General features: G+C 34.4%; 1 long non-coding RNA gene across 1 annotated transcript in view; it reads right to left on the reverse strand.

Annotated features, from left to right (window-relative positions):
* Positions 1-17,981, reverse strand: part of LOC119872654 — a 64,122-nt gene that overhangs the window by 21,457 nt on the left and 24,684 nt on the right. The gene's annotated exons all lie outside the window — the stretch shown is intronic.

Here is a 17,981-nt window from a genome sequence, read left to right on the forward strand (position 1 = left end):
GTTTGAAAACATCATGTTGTGCAGTCTAAATATACACAATTTTTTAAATAAATAATAAAAAAATTGGGGAATTCTAGTTTGATATATTTCTCTATTTTTTTCACGTATATGCTTGTGTGTATAACAAACATTTTCCATGTAAGGAAAAGCCCCAAGACCACAATCCAGAACTGAATACTAAATAAAGTCTTAACAAAATTGCACTGGATGCTGGCATAAAGGTCCTAAGCAGTATTTTGAAATCAGGGAAGCTGTTATTTCAGAGTTTTAAGTAGCTGCAGCTAGTGGACATCATTCAATTAGATTTAGGTGCCAGGAAAAACTATGACTCTTAATGTAGGCAAATATTTTACAGGACAGTTTGTCTTCTGTTTGCAAACCAGAAAAATGTCTTTCAATCTATGAAGTAATACATGTATCATACAGGAAGGAATTTTATAGCTAAGCAGATTATTCCTTCTCACACCACATAACAATGCATCTAGCTAGGCCAAGTTTTAGATATAATGTAATTATGGGGAATTTTCCTACAGACCACATGGAAGGTTTTTTTTAAAAAAAAAAAAAACAATTAGCAAAGGTCAGAATAGAGACACCTAAATATTCTGGGAATGTGCAATCATGAATTTAGTGACTACATACAGAAAGTAAAAGTAAATATCAGCCTACTTGTCTCTCTTATCTACTCTCAGCTGCAGTGCTGGTGCTTGATTGCTGAAGCCATTGGCTACTACGTGCAAGTTTCATTTTTATGGAGGCGGCCTAGTCTAACAAGGGCAGACCTTCTAGCAGTTGGTCAGGGAAACCATGATTCATTTTTTGTTTTACTTACTCAGTAAGACACTGTAGAGGGACAAAAAAAATGAGATTTTTGAGCATCTACACCCAGGAGAAGTAATCTGTTCTTCCCATCTAGCAGTACCCAAAATGACACCGAATTTTAACAAAATGTATTATCAGTTAATGAGATAATAACAGTATGCCTTGCTTCTAATGCAGTTCTCTAGGCTTTGGCTTTTCTTTGTTCTGTTTTGGATGGAGAGTCTTGTTTTGAGTTTTATTTGTGTTCTCTTCTTGTTGTATTCAGAAGCTCACCACCAACAATGTCCAAGTTTGAAGGAGAACTATTATGCCGTGGCATGTAATTGTTGGTCGGCTTCCATAGAGACAAGGTGGGAGGCCATAGAAAAGTCACCACACCTCAATTCACTAGGAACATATTCTCCCTAGTAACATAATGGGAATAAATGCAGACCCCCACATCATTATAATAAACTCAGAAATGTCCGATTCTTTTGTTGTTCTGAAACCATCAAGTAGTAAATGACACTTCTAAAAAATGTGTCATGGATAGAGATTGAAAATGTTACATTCTAAATGTTACAAAATAAAGAAATGAAATATTTTTCGTAATTAGATATGATCTTTTAATTTCGTCAGATTGTTCTTTAGTGAAGCTCAATTAATTTCAGATCTATTATCTCAGTTCCCTTTACAACTTTCCTGTGTAATCAATCCTAAAGATTTTCACACCATTATTTTAAATGAAATGTGTCAGAATTCAGTATATAAATCCATTTGGATTTGTTAAAAATGGTTGAGAGAGACAACAATATATTTCAATGTCATTTTGATTGTGTTTTACATGGTTTGTTATTGATAGGGGTTTTCTCATATCATCCAATTTCTTTCAAAATAATTTATACGTACCATAACATCTGGAAAGTGAAGATTCCTCTTTTTTTCTTCCAACTCTGTTTCTTTGCTAAACCTTTCAACCCCACAAAAAATCCTATCTTAAACATTGATTTGGCTATATTATTTCAACTTACATAGATATGATTTCAATTCCAAGTTCTACTTCCCAAATATGGATTTAACTGCTGATCATTTATATGTTGATCCAATTAAAGATACAATGAATCTGGTTGCATTATCTTCTCTAGACACCTGCAGTCACTCAGTAATACCGCAAAGCCGTCCAAAGCTCTAGAGGGTCCTCTGCTACTAAAAGCAAGACTAAAATGAGCGTCCAAATATCTCCATGGGAACAACAAAGCATACCAGGATACTGAGCAATATGCTTGGAAGACTAAGTGCATTTTGCTGAAAGCCTCCATAACAAAGTACAGCCTTTGGAAAAAAGAGATTCTAACAGGGGCCATATATATAAAATCAAATCAACTGCTTATTTGGAAAAAATCTTTGCTGTACAAAACACTGATCTACTCTGTCTTAAATATGTATATTACGTTGATTCAATTTCTCATAATAAATGGAATATGGTTATTTGTTCTGTTAATAAATGAATTGGTAACTTCATATTTAGAGCATAAACCTTGGCATCAGAGAAATTTGGGTTTGTATCCTGGTACAATTACTAATTGTGTGATTTGGGGCAATGGTCTTAAACTCTCTAAATCTGTCTCCTTTTTAAATCGATAATAGTAACTACTTCATAGGATTACTCTAATGATTCAGTGAGATAATCCATAGAAAGTATTTAGCACTTTTTAAACCTTGGTAAGTACTCAATAGATAACAGCTACATTAGGAAACCTATGCCAATCCCCCCTAGAAAGACTTCTTTCACACATTACTTCTGCTTCGGACCCTTAAATTAACATATAACAGTACGTGGTTTAAGTTTCTGCAGTTTTTGTGGATAGGTGATCACTACCACAATCTTTTCCACTGTAATAGTCCAGTCACCATCCAAGAAGTCAAATTAGCAGCTAGAACTAGCTAGAACGTTCCCAGAGTTACCTACAATGTTTTATTTGTAAACACAATGTTCACCCAGAGCCCTTTGGTTTTATGTGATTAAGTCTTAATACTTTCCAAGCAATACCTGGAAAAGTTGTGAGCAACAAACCAAGAAATTACACAAGTCGCTATTGGATAGGCCCACTACTCATCACCAGCTACTATCAGAGTTGTCTTTTACTCTATTAGCAGAGCTGGTTCTGGCCCAGAGTGATTCCTGGGTAATCACTAAAGGTGTGGTTAGGTAACATCTGCCATAAAATGCTCCCCAGAGAGTCAAACAGAAAAAAGCATAAAATGCCATAATGCAGATCTTTGGTTCCTACAAACCTATGATTCAAGGCTTTAATTCTCAAGAAACCTCGGATGTCATTGACATGAAGCAATTTGTGATTGTTCCGTGGCACAAATTTGAGAACTGATACTCATTGAGAATGAGTTACTAACTAACCAGTAAGCCCAGTGGCAGCTTCAGCATCTCTTGGCTTTATGGTTCTCCCTCCATCCTCATGTATACATTTATCCTTATTAAGGAATAAAGAATAAATAATTTAATAAATTATAAATAAGTAAAAATACTATTTAACATTTTTGGCTATTCTAGTTTCTATATCTTATATAGAAATTACACCACTACATTAGATTTAGTAAGGCTGGGGGTAATTTCCTCGGTAATATTGAATGTTATATCTTATCCTCCAAAAAGTGAGGAACCTTATGAGACACTACAAAATCACTGTTTCAAAAACACTTCTGATTTCTAATATTGAAATACATGATTCTCATGTATGTAAGTGCTGTTACACAGATCATTTTTTCTTTTCATGCATTGATTCCAATACATTGCTAATTCTGTACTATACAATGCAAACTTATGGATAAACGTAGCTAAGACAAGACATTTCTCTCTCATCTGAATAGAAATGCATCTCCCATGTGTAACAAAATCAGCATATCTTAAACTGGGAGTATTCACAATAATGGATGAGACTGAATTCAGCATTTTATAGTTAATTTTAACATAATTTCAAAACCAGATTTGAATTTTATACTGTTTATATATTATATATTATTATATTATATATTATATATGGGATTATGTTGTGTATATTATGTATGTCATATATTTTTTTGCTATTATATTTATATAGGCTGTCTTAGTTGGATTGTAGACTGATCTGTATGCAACAAAGACACAGGATGGATTATTTATCCCTCTTATGAGTCTGAGTTACCTTATGGCTCTGTTCCCAAAGTCATGAGAGGCTCATACCCTTTTCCTTCATGATACTTTGCCACTCCTAGGGAGATGACTCCATCCACATGGTCCAAGATGGCTCACTACTAGGTCCACATTTCTTTCATCAGAAAGGGGTAAAGAAGAAGGGACAACATACCCCAGCTCCTTAAAGCATGGCCTTGAAGTTGTTCACACTACACCTGTTGCATCTCATTGACCGGAACTTAGTCACATTGTCGCTAGATCCATACAGCAAGCTGGAAATGTGATCTCTACTATTACCGCAGAAGATATTAAGGGACAATCACAGAGTCTATCACTCTGCATCATTGACTTCTTAAATGTTAAAAGATAAATGGCAGTCAAATTGAACAAATTCGTAAATATTTTATGTTGATAGTTTTTCACTTTATCTTAATTTCAAGCATAAGAGAATAGAAAGCACAGAGATAATGAGTGACTATATTGAGCATTACTGGTTTCAGAATCAGAAATTGTTGGCCCAATTACCTCTATAGCCGTTGGTTAACTTGTTAGTGTCACTTAAGCCTCGCAGCCTCCTCACCCATATGAGTATCATTTACTCTATTGGTCCAGTTTCCTTTTATAATAGTGAAGATCAGGGAAATAGTTCATTGGAGTTAGGAATATGAAAAGGAAGGCATTAGACATATTCAGCAGATAAATAAATAAATAAATAAATAAATAAATAAATAAATAAATAAAATGATGGAATGATCCATTGGGTACACATCTTGAATGTAGAGCAATTTGCTGCTCACGTATAACCTAATGATCCATCCACACTCAGCCCTGAAGAAATGACATGAACTCCAGGCTGCATATCACCAGCCGGAGGTCTCAATATCTGATTCATAAAAGAGAAAGCAAGCATATTAAAGTGGCAATTTTTATCTATACTTCTACCATGAAGGAAATCTTTCCCTTCAGCCCACTCCTCTGACCCAAATACATTTCTGGAAAAGATTTGAGAAGGCTTGAAAACAGGTAAATATATAAAGAATATTTAAAAGTAAAGTATGAAAAAGGAAAAATGAATACAGCAGAAATTAAATATGTAAGTTTTCAAGGCAAGAGGAAAGAAAGAACAATCACTTAGATAAGGGGAATGAATGTGAGTAATAGCTCTACAATTCTCTGGCAAAATACCAGGAACAAAACTTGAACACTGATGGAAATATTCTTAATAAGTAAATTCAGCAAAAGGCCTTTTATTGATTTTAGAACAGACTTAAAATTTGACATTTTTGGTTGTTAATCCACATTATTATGTGTTGATGCTCATGCTCAATAAGGAAGTTTAAACCCTATCCATTGTGCTAATAAAAATAATAGGAGCCATTATTGGAACACAAGAAAAGGCCTTTATATAAAAATATGAACACACGCTCGTGCACAAATTGTAAATAAGATGAGGCAAAATCAGAGGATTCTTAATAATTGCTTTCAGGTTCTTATGCTTTTGCCCAGTTTCTTCATACCAGAAGTCAAATTTATTTTTTATATATTTCACTTTAAAGTGGAAAGGAAAGAGTTCAGGGCGTGGAGAAGGGCTGGTCTCTTCATAGCATTCCATTCACATGAGCAACGCAGATTTGACAAGATGTGACTTCTTACTTACCAGGTGGGAAAAGGTGTGGTAAACTGATCCATTGGACTTGCCTTTAATTATGGCTTTGCTTTTCCTTTTTTTTTTTTTTTTTTTTTTTGAAGCCTACCCAAATGATTCTAAGAAGAAATCTCACAACTATCATTTATTTTCTGAATACAAGTTGCTTCTTGAATGGTACAATGATGTAGGTTTTACCATTAATTCTGATCCTGAGGATATTTATTTTTATTGATTATTTAAAATAGTAGCCGTGTTTCACATTAGATTGTATTTTTTTTTTTTTGTCACAGTGAGATATTCATTGAGTATCCACCAATCAAGCAGTTTAAATTCTCAACCTTCCTTTATTCTTTCTAAAAACATGTTTGGAGAATATTCCATGTACCTGGGCTATTCAATGATTTCATCTTGTATTATTTTTTTCTCTCTTCCCCTATGACCCTCTGTTTTGTTTCTTAAATTCCATGTATGAGTGAGATCATATGACAATTGTCTTTCTCTGATTGACTTATTTCATTTATCAGAGAGAGAGAGACAAATCATAAGAGACTCTTAATCACAGGAAACAAACTGAGGGTCCCTGGAGGAGAGGGCGTGGGGGATGGGGTAATTGGGTGACGGACATTAAGAAGGGCACATGATGTCATGAGCACTGGGTGTTATATAAGACTGCTGAATCACTGACCTCTACCTCCAAAACCAATAATACATTCCATGTTAATTAACTAAATTTAAATATATTTTTTTAAAAAACATTATCTTACTATGTCCCTCAAATTGATCATACATCCTTGAACCTGATGACTTCCCATCCTCTCCGCTGCTGAAACTCTGATCTCTTGTCTGGAACTGTTAGAACAGTCTCCTAGCAGGGCCCCTTACTCCTACTCTTGCTCCCTGTGATGTTATTATTCTCTCAGCAATCTTTTATAGTATAGTCCATCCCCACTTAACACTCTGGCGTTGCTTCCCACTGGAAATGGCATACAACCCTAATTCCTTACGTGCCTATAAGATCTTACAAAAACTAAAATAAAAAACTCCTATCTTTCCGACATCAACTTCCACCATCCCTTTACTTGAATCAGTTTGCTCCAGGTACTTATCATATATATTCCTCAAACACACATATCTTATTGATTTTCATGGCCTTTGAACCTCTTCCTTCTACCTGAATTCTTTTTCTCCAAGATGGCAGCTTAGTTGGCCCCTTTTCCTTCTTCAGGTGTCAGCCCTAAGCTCACCACCTCTGGAAGCCTTCCCTGACTACTCCAGCCAAAGCCAGATGGTTAAGAGTTGGAAGAGTCACCGTTGATAATGTTGCCCATACTATGATACAGATGATCAGAATTCTATCAGAATGCTAAAGAGAATTGATGTTCAGTTGTGTGGACTTGCATGTTAAAAAGATGAGGAGACCGTAATTGGAAATTGTAATGAAGCAAGGTATTGTGAAAAGAGCGTAGGTTTGGAGTAGAATCCTTTGGGTTTAAATCTTGGCTCTTTCACTTATTAACTGTATGATGTAATTACTTACATGTTCTGAAACTTGGTTTTCTCATCTGTAAAATGTGTATAAAATATCAAACAAGAGATGTGTTTTAAGAATGATATAATGTGTGTACCTGGACTATAATAGCTGCTCCACCTAATGGGGACAGTATTGTGTTTTCCTTTGTTTCCCTTATTCTCATATGTTAGGCTTACTATGCATGTTGCTTGAGGTATGTTATAATTGCTTCTCTAAAGGAAAAAGTAACTAGTCTATAACATATGGCCAAGTAAATTAGGATAACAATGATTCCCAGTTATTCTAGTAATAGATGTTTGTCAAAAATCACCACGCCCAATTTAACTTCCAGACTGAGTCACGCCTAACATGAACAAAGAAGAAAAGTGTGGAAAATTATCTAATTGGATGGACGAGCATTTTAAATATGGAAACTAATTTGAAATATTCAAGTCCTGTAAGAATGTGGCCATTCATTTATCCTTTCAACAAATATATATGAAGTATTGGACACTAATCCAAGTGCTGCAGAGGCTGCATTATGACAAAAGAGGGGACAAAGTCCTCTGACCTGTGGATCTGGAACTATACACCACCTCATCTTAGAATCAAATAAGATTTCATCTATTGCCTTGTATTCTTGGCTTCAAATGATAAACTTGAGCCCAAGGGACTCAAATTCTATTGTCAGCTCCATCCATCATTCATTATGGGATAGGGGGCTAGTGACAGTTTCTTTGAACCACAGTTTCCAAATTATACCTGGCTCTATCTACCTAAAGTGCCTATAGTTCCAAAACACTATGATTCCATAATCATATGAAAATCGGAAGTTAGAAAGCTTGCCATCAAGAACTACTTCATTCCTTAATGTGTATGAATTTGCTATAATATTTTTGCATCTATTTCCCACATTAATATTTAGTACTGAGTTAAGAGGAGATGAAATGTATTTAATTATCTTAATTTTTTTACTCTAAATTATGGCCTAAGATTCTATCCACTAAATCTTACATTTTCCTTTCAGTGCTCTAAATGCCAGTATACATGTTTGTCTAAGCTTGGGGGATATTGCAATATCAAGAACTTTCTTTTCTCCAAAAAAATAACCAAGAAACATTTGTGTAAGGGCCAATTGTCTGGGTTCAAATACTACCTTCATGTAAATAAAAGACTATTTTCCCCCAAACATAGACTTATTATCACCATTATGACTACCTGCATTGATTTGCCAGATGATTCATTTTTATACAGTTCAAACGTATTAGCCATCATAGTGATCATTGTCAAGCAGATGCTATGGCTTATTATTTTATGGCTAAAGAAAACTTTTTTTTCTTTTTTTACCCAAGTAACAACGTGGTATCCAGGTTACATCTTGATAATCACTTTAGAACTGAGAGTAAAAAATGGCAGATGGAATTTTGTTTTTCTTTTTCCTCCCCATCTTCCTTTATTCCCTCACATTGTCAGGACGGCTCCCTCCATTCAGATGGCAAGACTGTTGTGAATGAAGGCAGACCTGCACCTCCGGCAGTCTCTCTCCAGTTCAATTATGGTGCTTTTGCGGGACTAATTAGCATTCCTCAGAGCTGGAGCTCTTTGAGTGACAGGTAACCATGGAGAGTCACACTCCTGTAGGTGATCAGCAAGAGTCTAGCTCTTCTTTTTAATTAAAAATTAGAAAAGCCTTAAAGAAAAAGCATAGCATTTACTGATGTATGCCGTTAGCCCAAGGTTGCCATGCTAGAAAAAGAAAAACAGTAGTGTCAGAAGAAAAACTGATGCCATTTCAAAAGGAATAGAGGAAAATAACCATGATAGATAGATACAAGAAATATGTTTATTGTCTTCCCCGAGAATGGATACCCAAAAGGAAAACACAAAAAGGCAAAAGCTCATCTCTTCCTGACAGTCCATTTAGATAATAATGCTCTCCCCTTCAACACTGGAAAAATAATACTATATTTATTAACAATAGGAGATTTTTTTGGTCATTTACAAAGTATTAGAATGGGGACTTTGGAGTAACATAAGCAGTTCATGCTGGATAATTTATATTTGATATCTGGATATATTGATCCAAATGTGGATTGCTGCTGATGAGAAATATAATAACAAAATAAGAAGGTATTGGTAGCCTATTTCAAACCTAAGAAATATTGGAAAAATTCCCTAAGTACACAAATATTGGATCTGATCTTGAGAATTGATGTCAACGTACAATGGTGGATCTTTCCAACAAAGTGAATATTCTAAGTAGGGCAGAGGAGGGAATTAAATATTGTCACCTTGGCTTGGCAGCCTAGGCTTAGAGAAGGGAAAAAAAAAGAAAGAAGGAATAGAAATTTTATAATATGCTAAGGGAATATTGGTATAAATTGCTTATTCAAAAATAAGTAAGTTAATAATTTATATAATCAGAGTCAATTTTAATTTCCCCTGAACTAAAAGGAAACTTCTCTGTTTTTCTTCTGGTTCATCTTATAAAATATTTAATTTTAATAGGCCTCTCCCTTTCCTGTTTTTACCCAAAAGCAGGATTATTGTAAAAACACTCTGTGCTGTTATTTCTGGCCAGCATAAAGCCAGGAAGCTCTTACAGTCTTGTGGGAGTACCTAATCTCATGAGTTTACCAGTTTTATTTCAACTATGGAAGTAGGGAAGGTTACAAAGCCACAGTGAATTCTTCAAGAATTCTTTTATAATAATTTCTACTATGAGAAGAATTCACTAAAAAAAAGAATGATAAAAATCAGTTTTGTTGTAGTCATAACTTTTCTTTGATTCACATTCCAAAAATTGGGAATTTTCTTCTAAATTGTGGGTTGAATGAAAAAAACAAATTTTAATCCCAAAGACTTTCCACAATATGTGAGCAATGGTCAGTGTTCATTGTCCATCAAATCACTCATAATTTTCTATTTATTTGAATGCTATTTCTTAATAAGCACTTTTTCTCAACTTTCAAATTTTCACAAGAATTTTTCAGAAAACAGATTCCTACCTCAAGTTTCATAAATCTGGCCTCAATAAATTCAGTGTGTTAATTACTCTTTAATTTGAAAATACAAAGAAAGATTTATGTCTCAAGAGTCTCAAAGTTTGTTTTATTTTTTTCTGAAATTCTTTTATACCCAGAAGGATTATGCTACAAGAGTAAGAAATTTTTAGCATTTTGTTTTGAAGTATATTATATTTGAACCATAATGGAGGAAGTAGCTGTTGGTTCCATAGTCACCTTCTTTGATATTTACTTCTTCCATGCATAATGTGTATAAACGTTCCTTTTAACAATGAAATCGAATCTGTAGAAATACTGAGTTGAACAGTTGAAGAAATCATTGCACATTTGAAAGCAGTCTCTTAACAATCAATGCCCAATAATACTGCATGGATTTGGAATGTTAACTGAGATTCATGACAATTTCCAACTATTATTAAAACAAATAGATAGAGTTATAGATATTTAGAACTGTTTTCATCTATATTCAATCACGGATTTTCACAGGCTGATCATTTTTAGCTCTCTCTCTACATTTTTATGTAGATACTGAATGGAAAAAGAAATTTTGCAAGTATGGACCCCTTTATATAAGAGATTTATAATAATGAGAGGGAGCCAGAAATGCTCTCATGCTCAGAACTGTTGGCATAGTTGATCTCTTATCTAATTGCTTTGCATCTTGCTTCATGACTGAGTCTTCCTTACTACAAAAGAGAGAAGAAATCAGCTGCTAACAAAGGTTATTAACATTTTTAAGAAAGTGCTGGTGACCCAGAAGCTTGCTATTGTCCCATCATGGAATATTTCTGTTTGGTTTTCCTTCTGAATGTAGTCTTTCAGATTTCCCTAGAATCACAAAAGGTCAGAAGCATAAAGCTGCCTATTGATGTAGTTTAATCTTCTCATTTAATAGACAAAGAAACGGACACAGAGAGATTAACTGGCACCCAGCTAATTGGTTTCAGTACTAGAACTGCCACTGAAACTCAAGGTTCAGATTTCTCTCACCAACAGACTTCTCCAAGGCTAATTCCATTCCACTAGACAGACTTTCTCATTAGATTCCACATATACTTGTCATGAGTTGACTCATGAAATTGAGTCACAGAATCAACAAATAGCATAAAAGCCATGGCTTGCAACATCTTACTTACTATATTGCACCCTTCACTAGGTCCAAGACTTTGCTTATTTCAATGTCATTAACCCATGAAGATGTTGAATCCATAACTTCAGCTGGTATGGTGATATTCTTTACCTTTGTGAAAACCATGACATTTTCATATGGCTTTTAAATATATGGTACATTCACTATTACTTCACCATAAAACATTGGTCTTGGAATGCCTGGGTGGCTCAGTGGTTGAGCGTCTGCCTTCGACTCAGGGCATGATCCCTGTGAGGAGCCTGCTTCTCCCTCTGCTTGTGTCTCTGCCTCTCTCTGTGTGTCTCTCTAAATAAATAAATATTATAAATAAATAAATAAATAAATAAATAAATAAATAAATAAATAAATAAGTTTAAAAAAAACATTGGTCTTTTGGGTGGAAAGGAAGAAAAAAAGAAACCACTTTTTTGACCATCTAAGATGCTATTATTTTAGATGTCTCTACATTACTGAAAAGAAAATTTTTTGATTAATTAAATTAAAAAATAAAATAGGCTAGATATTTCTTAAGAAAAGTAGATTTTTCATTACAAATCAATATGAAAAATGTGCATTTGAAAAATAATAAATATCCTTAAAAACATATTTTATTTTTGTGTGTATGTTATGTTTAGAAGAATAATATGCTAGATTTTCTTTTTCTCCACTCAGTTAACACAGTTAGGTCAGAAAACCCACAATATAAAAATTGAGATCCCATTCCCATTCTGTGTAGAAAACAATTATATTTTTATTTAAGCCATTTTTTCTATTAAAATCTCTTTGGTTCAATTTTTAGTAACTATCATTTCTTCTATTAAGAATAGAATTTCTTCCATTAAGATTGGATTGCTGTATTGTACCATGGATAAGGATTGTATGCTAAATGCTATCTAATTTGAACATATGATACAAATTCGGAGAAGTCAGTACACATACAACTGAATCACCATCAAATAAATTTATCATTTTGTTTCCATTCTAGCTGCCACACTCAAATAACTTTCAAAAGACAGTAAAAGCATTAGCAAAGAAAATAAGAAGCAGGGCCTAAAAATAATTATTATATGAGAAAAAGGTTGAAAAAACATGTATCTACATTTTTTAAAAGGGACTGGAAAGAACTTAAGGTCTTCTAAAATAATAATAATGATTACAATATTGAATCAAATTAATATATAAATATGTATGCTTTAAATCCAGTGAGTCATAATTTTTAGAATTTTCTCCCTCATCTTCCAGTCTTAGTTCCATTACACAAAAGTAGTCATTTTTAGTGGTTTTCATGTACCCTTCTAGGATATTTTATGATAACATATTTAAAACATGAAGTGCTTTACTACTGAAAAAAAAAAGTTGACTTTTCTAAATGGCTGCAAAGGGGAAAAGTGGGAAAAGTAGGAAAGGTAGAATGGGGAGCAGAAGACAAATGTAAATGAAAATTGAGCCTTAATACAAGAATGGAGGGTTTTTGAGGAGAAATATGGGGAGAAATCCCCATCACATTGGAGATACTCAGGAGTCAGCTGGATTATCAACCCATGGTAGCAAGGAGAAAATTTTGCACAAAAGGACTCAAACATTGTATGAAAGCTTTTATGTTCTCTCTGACCACACTGTCCTATGGAAATTAAAATAACACATACATACACACACATTCACCATAAATAATGTTATAGAAGAAAATGGTGATCTATACCATTTTAATGGGATTAAATCAAAAGTTTCTTTTGTCTTAAAACAAATGTTTTTAATATAGTAAATTACCTGAAAGCCTAAAGAAATCAAAGCTATAAAGAACATTTCCAGATTTCCTTAAAAATAAAGAAAGAAGGAAGAAAGGAAAGAAGAATAGAAAAAGAGAAGGAAACAGGAAAAAGAGAAAGGGGAAAAAGATTGAAATGTCAAAACAACTGCTTTGCATTTCAGTATTTCTGACATTAATATTAAGTAACATTTAAGTGTCACTGGTTTGGGGGAGAGTAGGATAAACTGAAGAGAAAAATGAGTTTAATGAGAAAGAAAAGGAGGATAGAGTAAGAAGATAAAGGGATAACTAGAAAGCAGAGAGGGAAGGAAGACAAAGAAAAAGCAAAAGAGAGGTGGTATGTTCTGGAAAACTCCCATGGCCACTGATGTCAGTATCCCTCGGCAGGACCAGTAATCTTTCTTAAAGATAAAACAGGTCTTTGATACTTTTTCATTAAGAGTCATCCAAAAACGTTTCTTTTCGAAAATCAGCTCAAGTAAAAGCAAATATTTTCAAAAGTAAAGTAGCAAATGTGCTGTTCTCTTTCAGACTGTAATTTATTAAATTTATAATATTGTTCTGTGAGGTGAAAATAGCTCAACATACTGAATCATGTTTTTCTTCCGATAAATTTTTCCAAGTAGTCAAAGAATAAGATTATGATTATACAGAAGTGCTGTCACTTAAGATACTTAAATTACTGTACATGGCTAAATGTGGAGCCGACCTGCAACCTATGCAATGCTTTTTACCAGAAGTCGAATAACGTCAGCGTCTATGAAACTACTGAGTTCAGCTCCTTAATCTCCCTGCTGCCGAACAGCCCACTAAATCTGTCTGTAAAATTCACACGTGCCCTGCGTGTCAGCTGCGTCCTAGTGTATCCGAGGATGGATTTTCCATTGAATGTTACTGCCAAAGCACTTTTTCTTCTGGCACCAGTAGAGAGACTGAAATACACCTAGAAGCTTAGAAAATAAAATATATGATGAACTCCAGTAATCCAGGATTATGTGGCAAAGTGTAAAAAAAAAAAAAATTGAGATGTATGGACGTTTGAGGAGATCAAATTCTATTAATTTATCCGGAAACAATTATATGAGATTCATCAGGCTTTTCAAAGGTGAGGTAATAGTTACTGAAGATTGTTAGATCTATTAGAGCCCTTTTTTTCCACCACGTTTGCCCAAACTCTTACTCAAGTAGGACCTTTTCTTTAAAGCAAACTCTTAAGTGTTGGCAATTTGAAAAGTGGTTTATGAAGGTCCATGGTTTTGTTCTGACCATAATTCAATTGGAAAAGTAGCTTACTAATTTCTCTATTTCACACGTGACGTATCAAGTGAGATGGTTCAAGGTGATGCGCTCCCTAAAAAAAAAAAAAAAAATCTATTTACAATGATATAGTACTCTCTCTCTCTCTCTCTCTCTCTCCCTTTCCTTTCTCTTTCTCTCTTTCTGTTTCTCTCAACTAGAGCAACACTCAGTTCAAAGCACTAAGCTACATTCTCCCAGGAGGAGAGATTAATCAAATATATTTAGATAATTCCCGTTGTCTAAGATCTTAAAATTTAGTAATGAGATTTAAGTACATATATACATATGTGCCTACACACACACACACACACACACACACACACACATACATACACACATATATTTAAATATATATATACACACACACGCGAAAATATAATCTAAATTCAAGAGAGAAGTGAGGAATGGTATAAAGAAAGCTAGAAAAAAAGAAAGTATTTTAAAATCACAACTGGGAAAGAATATGTTTTCCCTGAAAGCAAAACAGAGAAGTAGCTGGAATTAGCAAAACCTTTATGGAAAGGTGGCATTTGAAATGAGGAGGTGGAAATTCTAGGCAAAGGGCACAGCGCAATAAACAATATAGTGTCATCTGGGAAACAGTGACTTTAAGAATACAATACGCCCAAGGGAACAAAAAGGGGACGACAAGCTATTCGCTTTGAGCTAAGGGGTTAGACTTGATTTTGTTCAAAGAATAAGCCTCAATGAAGTCTTTAGAAAGGAGCAGTGAGATATCATATAAGTCAAAGATTTATAGTCAACACACCCCCTTTATTATTCATCTCTGTAAGAAAAAGGGAATGGGTTACAACATGGTCTCCAAGGTTTTCTGTGAGTCCGGGTCCTGCCCACCTCAGCCATCAGCAGCACTATCTTCAAATGATCCTCCCCAGTTACCCATTCTACTTCCCAGCTCTACAGATTCTAGAAGTTCTCAAGGCATCTAAGACTGGGAATTTAACGTCTATGATATCCCTTCTTTCTGGAACACCCTTCTTCCTTCTTCCTTCCCTTCTCCCCCATCTTCTTGTCCATCTGGCTTATTCCAATGTACTCTTTGAGCTCCACTTTGACTGGACCCTCTTGCTCTCTTCCACCACTTTGATTATACCTTGACTATAACCCTACTGTGGCACTTAGTCCAACTCTACTAAAAATATATTAGTCCAACAAATACATTCTCGTTATAGCCAGTGTCCTAATTCAACAGCAGGGGCCAAAATTCTTTCTAAAACCTTAGGTTTCTGTGTTTATTTCTGTAAACTCATGTGTGTTGTAAACAGAAAAACTAAAATCTCTTTGTAACACATTGAAGTGTACCTTTAGAAACGATAATTATTATTTATCTCATTAAAATATCAGCTGTACCCAGGATGTTCACCACACAAGTTCTTATTCCATATAAAATTTCTGAAATCGGTCCTTACACAGTGAAAATATACAACTTATGCTGAATAATTAAAATGCTTCTTTTTGGTTGAAGGGAGGGAGCTGAAACATCGAAAAACTTTTTACTTCAGTTTATTTCTAATTCTCTTCATAATCCTCAAGTTCATACAAACAGCCAGTGGCAAACTGGAGCTAGCACATCTTTTAATTATTTCAGAGAAGACACAAGATTCAGCTTAAATGATTCAAAACTATTACTGGCTTCAAAAACAAGCCTGTCTTCAGCAGTCATTAAAATAAGCACTATCTTATGTTCACGAGGACTAACAGACATCAAGGCAGGCTAATGAATATCAGAGTGTGAGTTTGATAAAAACCAGGTGGCAGCTCAAAAATCTATTTAAAATTCCCTACTTCTCCTTCCTATTTCCCTTTTTATTAGGTGTTTGTGGAGAAATACTGTCTACACAAAATTCTCAAGGATTGGGAAGTGGGGGGAAAAAAAAAGAAGTCAATGATTAGGTGCTCAGAGTTTCTCAAAAAACATTCTGTTTCAACCTGGATCCAAGCTGCCAACACTACTATTTCTCGTATTCAATAAAACTCCAACCAATTTGAAGAGTCTTTCCTCTTTTTTTTTTCTTCTGATACTCCTACCTGGTTGGAAACGAAATTTTAAACAAAACTGATGACCACTTAAATGGAGCACACTTGTACACTTGTGCAGTGTCCACAACTTAGGAAAGCAAGACCAATGAATCATACGTTTTAACGTAAACGAGAGTGCATAACTATAAAGCTACAGCAATTCTGCTGTTGCCTACAAATGAGTTCTCTAGTATACAATGTTGTTCTCTTCCTGCCCTAATCTCTCCTTTTAAATAATTGCATCCAGATTTGCCATCCGGAAATTCCTGTCTTCTAACTTTGGCCCACGAGACTCAGGCAGGATTTGAACCCAGTCACCTGGCTTCAGAGATGGGCTTATAATCAGGTCTAGCTGATGAGAACATTCTATCACCTGGCCATAGTGGTTGGTTCATGGATAAGTACATGACCTGGGCCCTAGAATCAAGATCATTCCTAAGACTTCTGTTAACTATTTGGAAAGTTAACAGAACTTTCTAATCAGACTGCCAAACTTAGCATGGGATAAGCCTAGAACTTTTAAACTTCTTGTAGTCACCACACAGAAGGAATCATGAAGGAAGCCAGTGAGAAGGAAAGAGAAGATAAATAACGGGGAGGACAGCTGCCTAGAAGGGGACGGAGGAAGTAAGAAAAAGAGAAAGATGATTATGTCATTTTAGCTTCTGGATCAAGCCCTATCTGAATCTATCCTTGTATTTTTAAATTACAGGTCTTAAAAAGTTACCTTTTCTTTCAACGATTATCTGAATTGGTTTACTATCCCTAGGAACTGAAAAATTACTATGAATACAAGCACTAGAAACAGAAACAGAGGAGAAAATAAGCCTGACCGTTAAATCAATGAACAATGTAGACTTATTCTGACAGATGCTTATCTCTTCCAGACCTAATTGCATAGATGGCCATAAGGAAATGAGTATAATTTGGTAGACTTATTAGGACTTCAGCCAATCAGATTTTATAAGTCACATAACATTTTTGTGGATTATTTGAGTGTACTTAATCACTTGCAAAACTAGTCTACATTTACATTTATTTATCTATGTCAGTTTTAAGCTAGAAAATAAAAATACAAACTCAGTCAATGAAAAACACACAAGCTTTGATGCAAATATCTGGCAACCCAGGTGACAGCATATCATATTCATATTTTGTTTGTAAGAAACCAAGTTATGGCATTTTCTCTACATTTGTATTATGTTAATTTGGTCCTTGTCTGGCTGTGATGCTGCTACGCATATTAAAATTCAACACAGATAAAGTAAAATAAGAAAGAGTATCTTCAGTGGGGAGAGGAAGGAACAGAAAGTGAACTAATGGAGGTAGAATGATAGGCAATGAACCTGTTTTGACTCTCACACTTTTCTTCCACCAAGAACATTAAACTTTATTATCTTATATTTTGATGGGGATTGATGAGAAATTTTATTTTGCAAAATTTAAAGTAAATTTTTAAGTACTAACTTTTTAACATATTGAAGTCTGTACTTTTCTGACTATGAAAACAGTGAGATTCCATTAATTACATATTATGGTATTTTCTGGCAATTCTTAGTACCGGAAATAC

The sequence above is a fragment of the Canis lupus genome, chromosome 7 (genome assembly GCF_011100685.1).
Source record: "Canis lupus familiaris isolate Mischka breed German Shepherd chromosome 7, alternate assembly UU_Cfam_GSD_1.0, whole genome shotgun sequence".
NCBI lineage: Eukaryota > Metazoa > Chordata > Mammalia > Carnivora > Canidae > Canis > Canis lupus.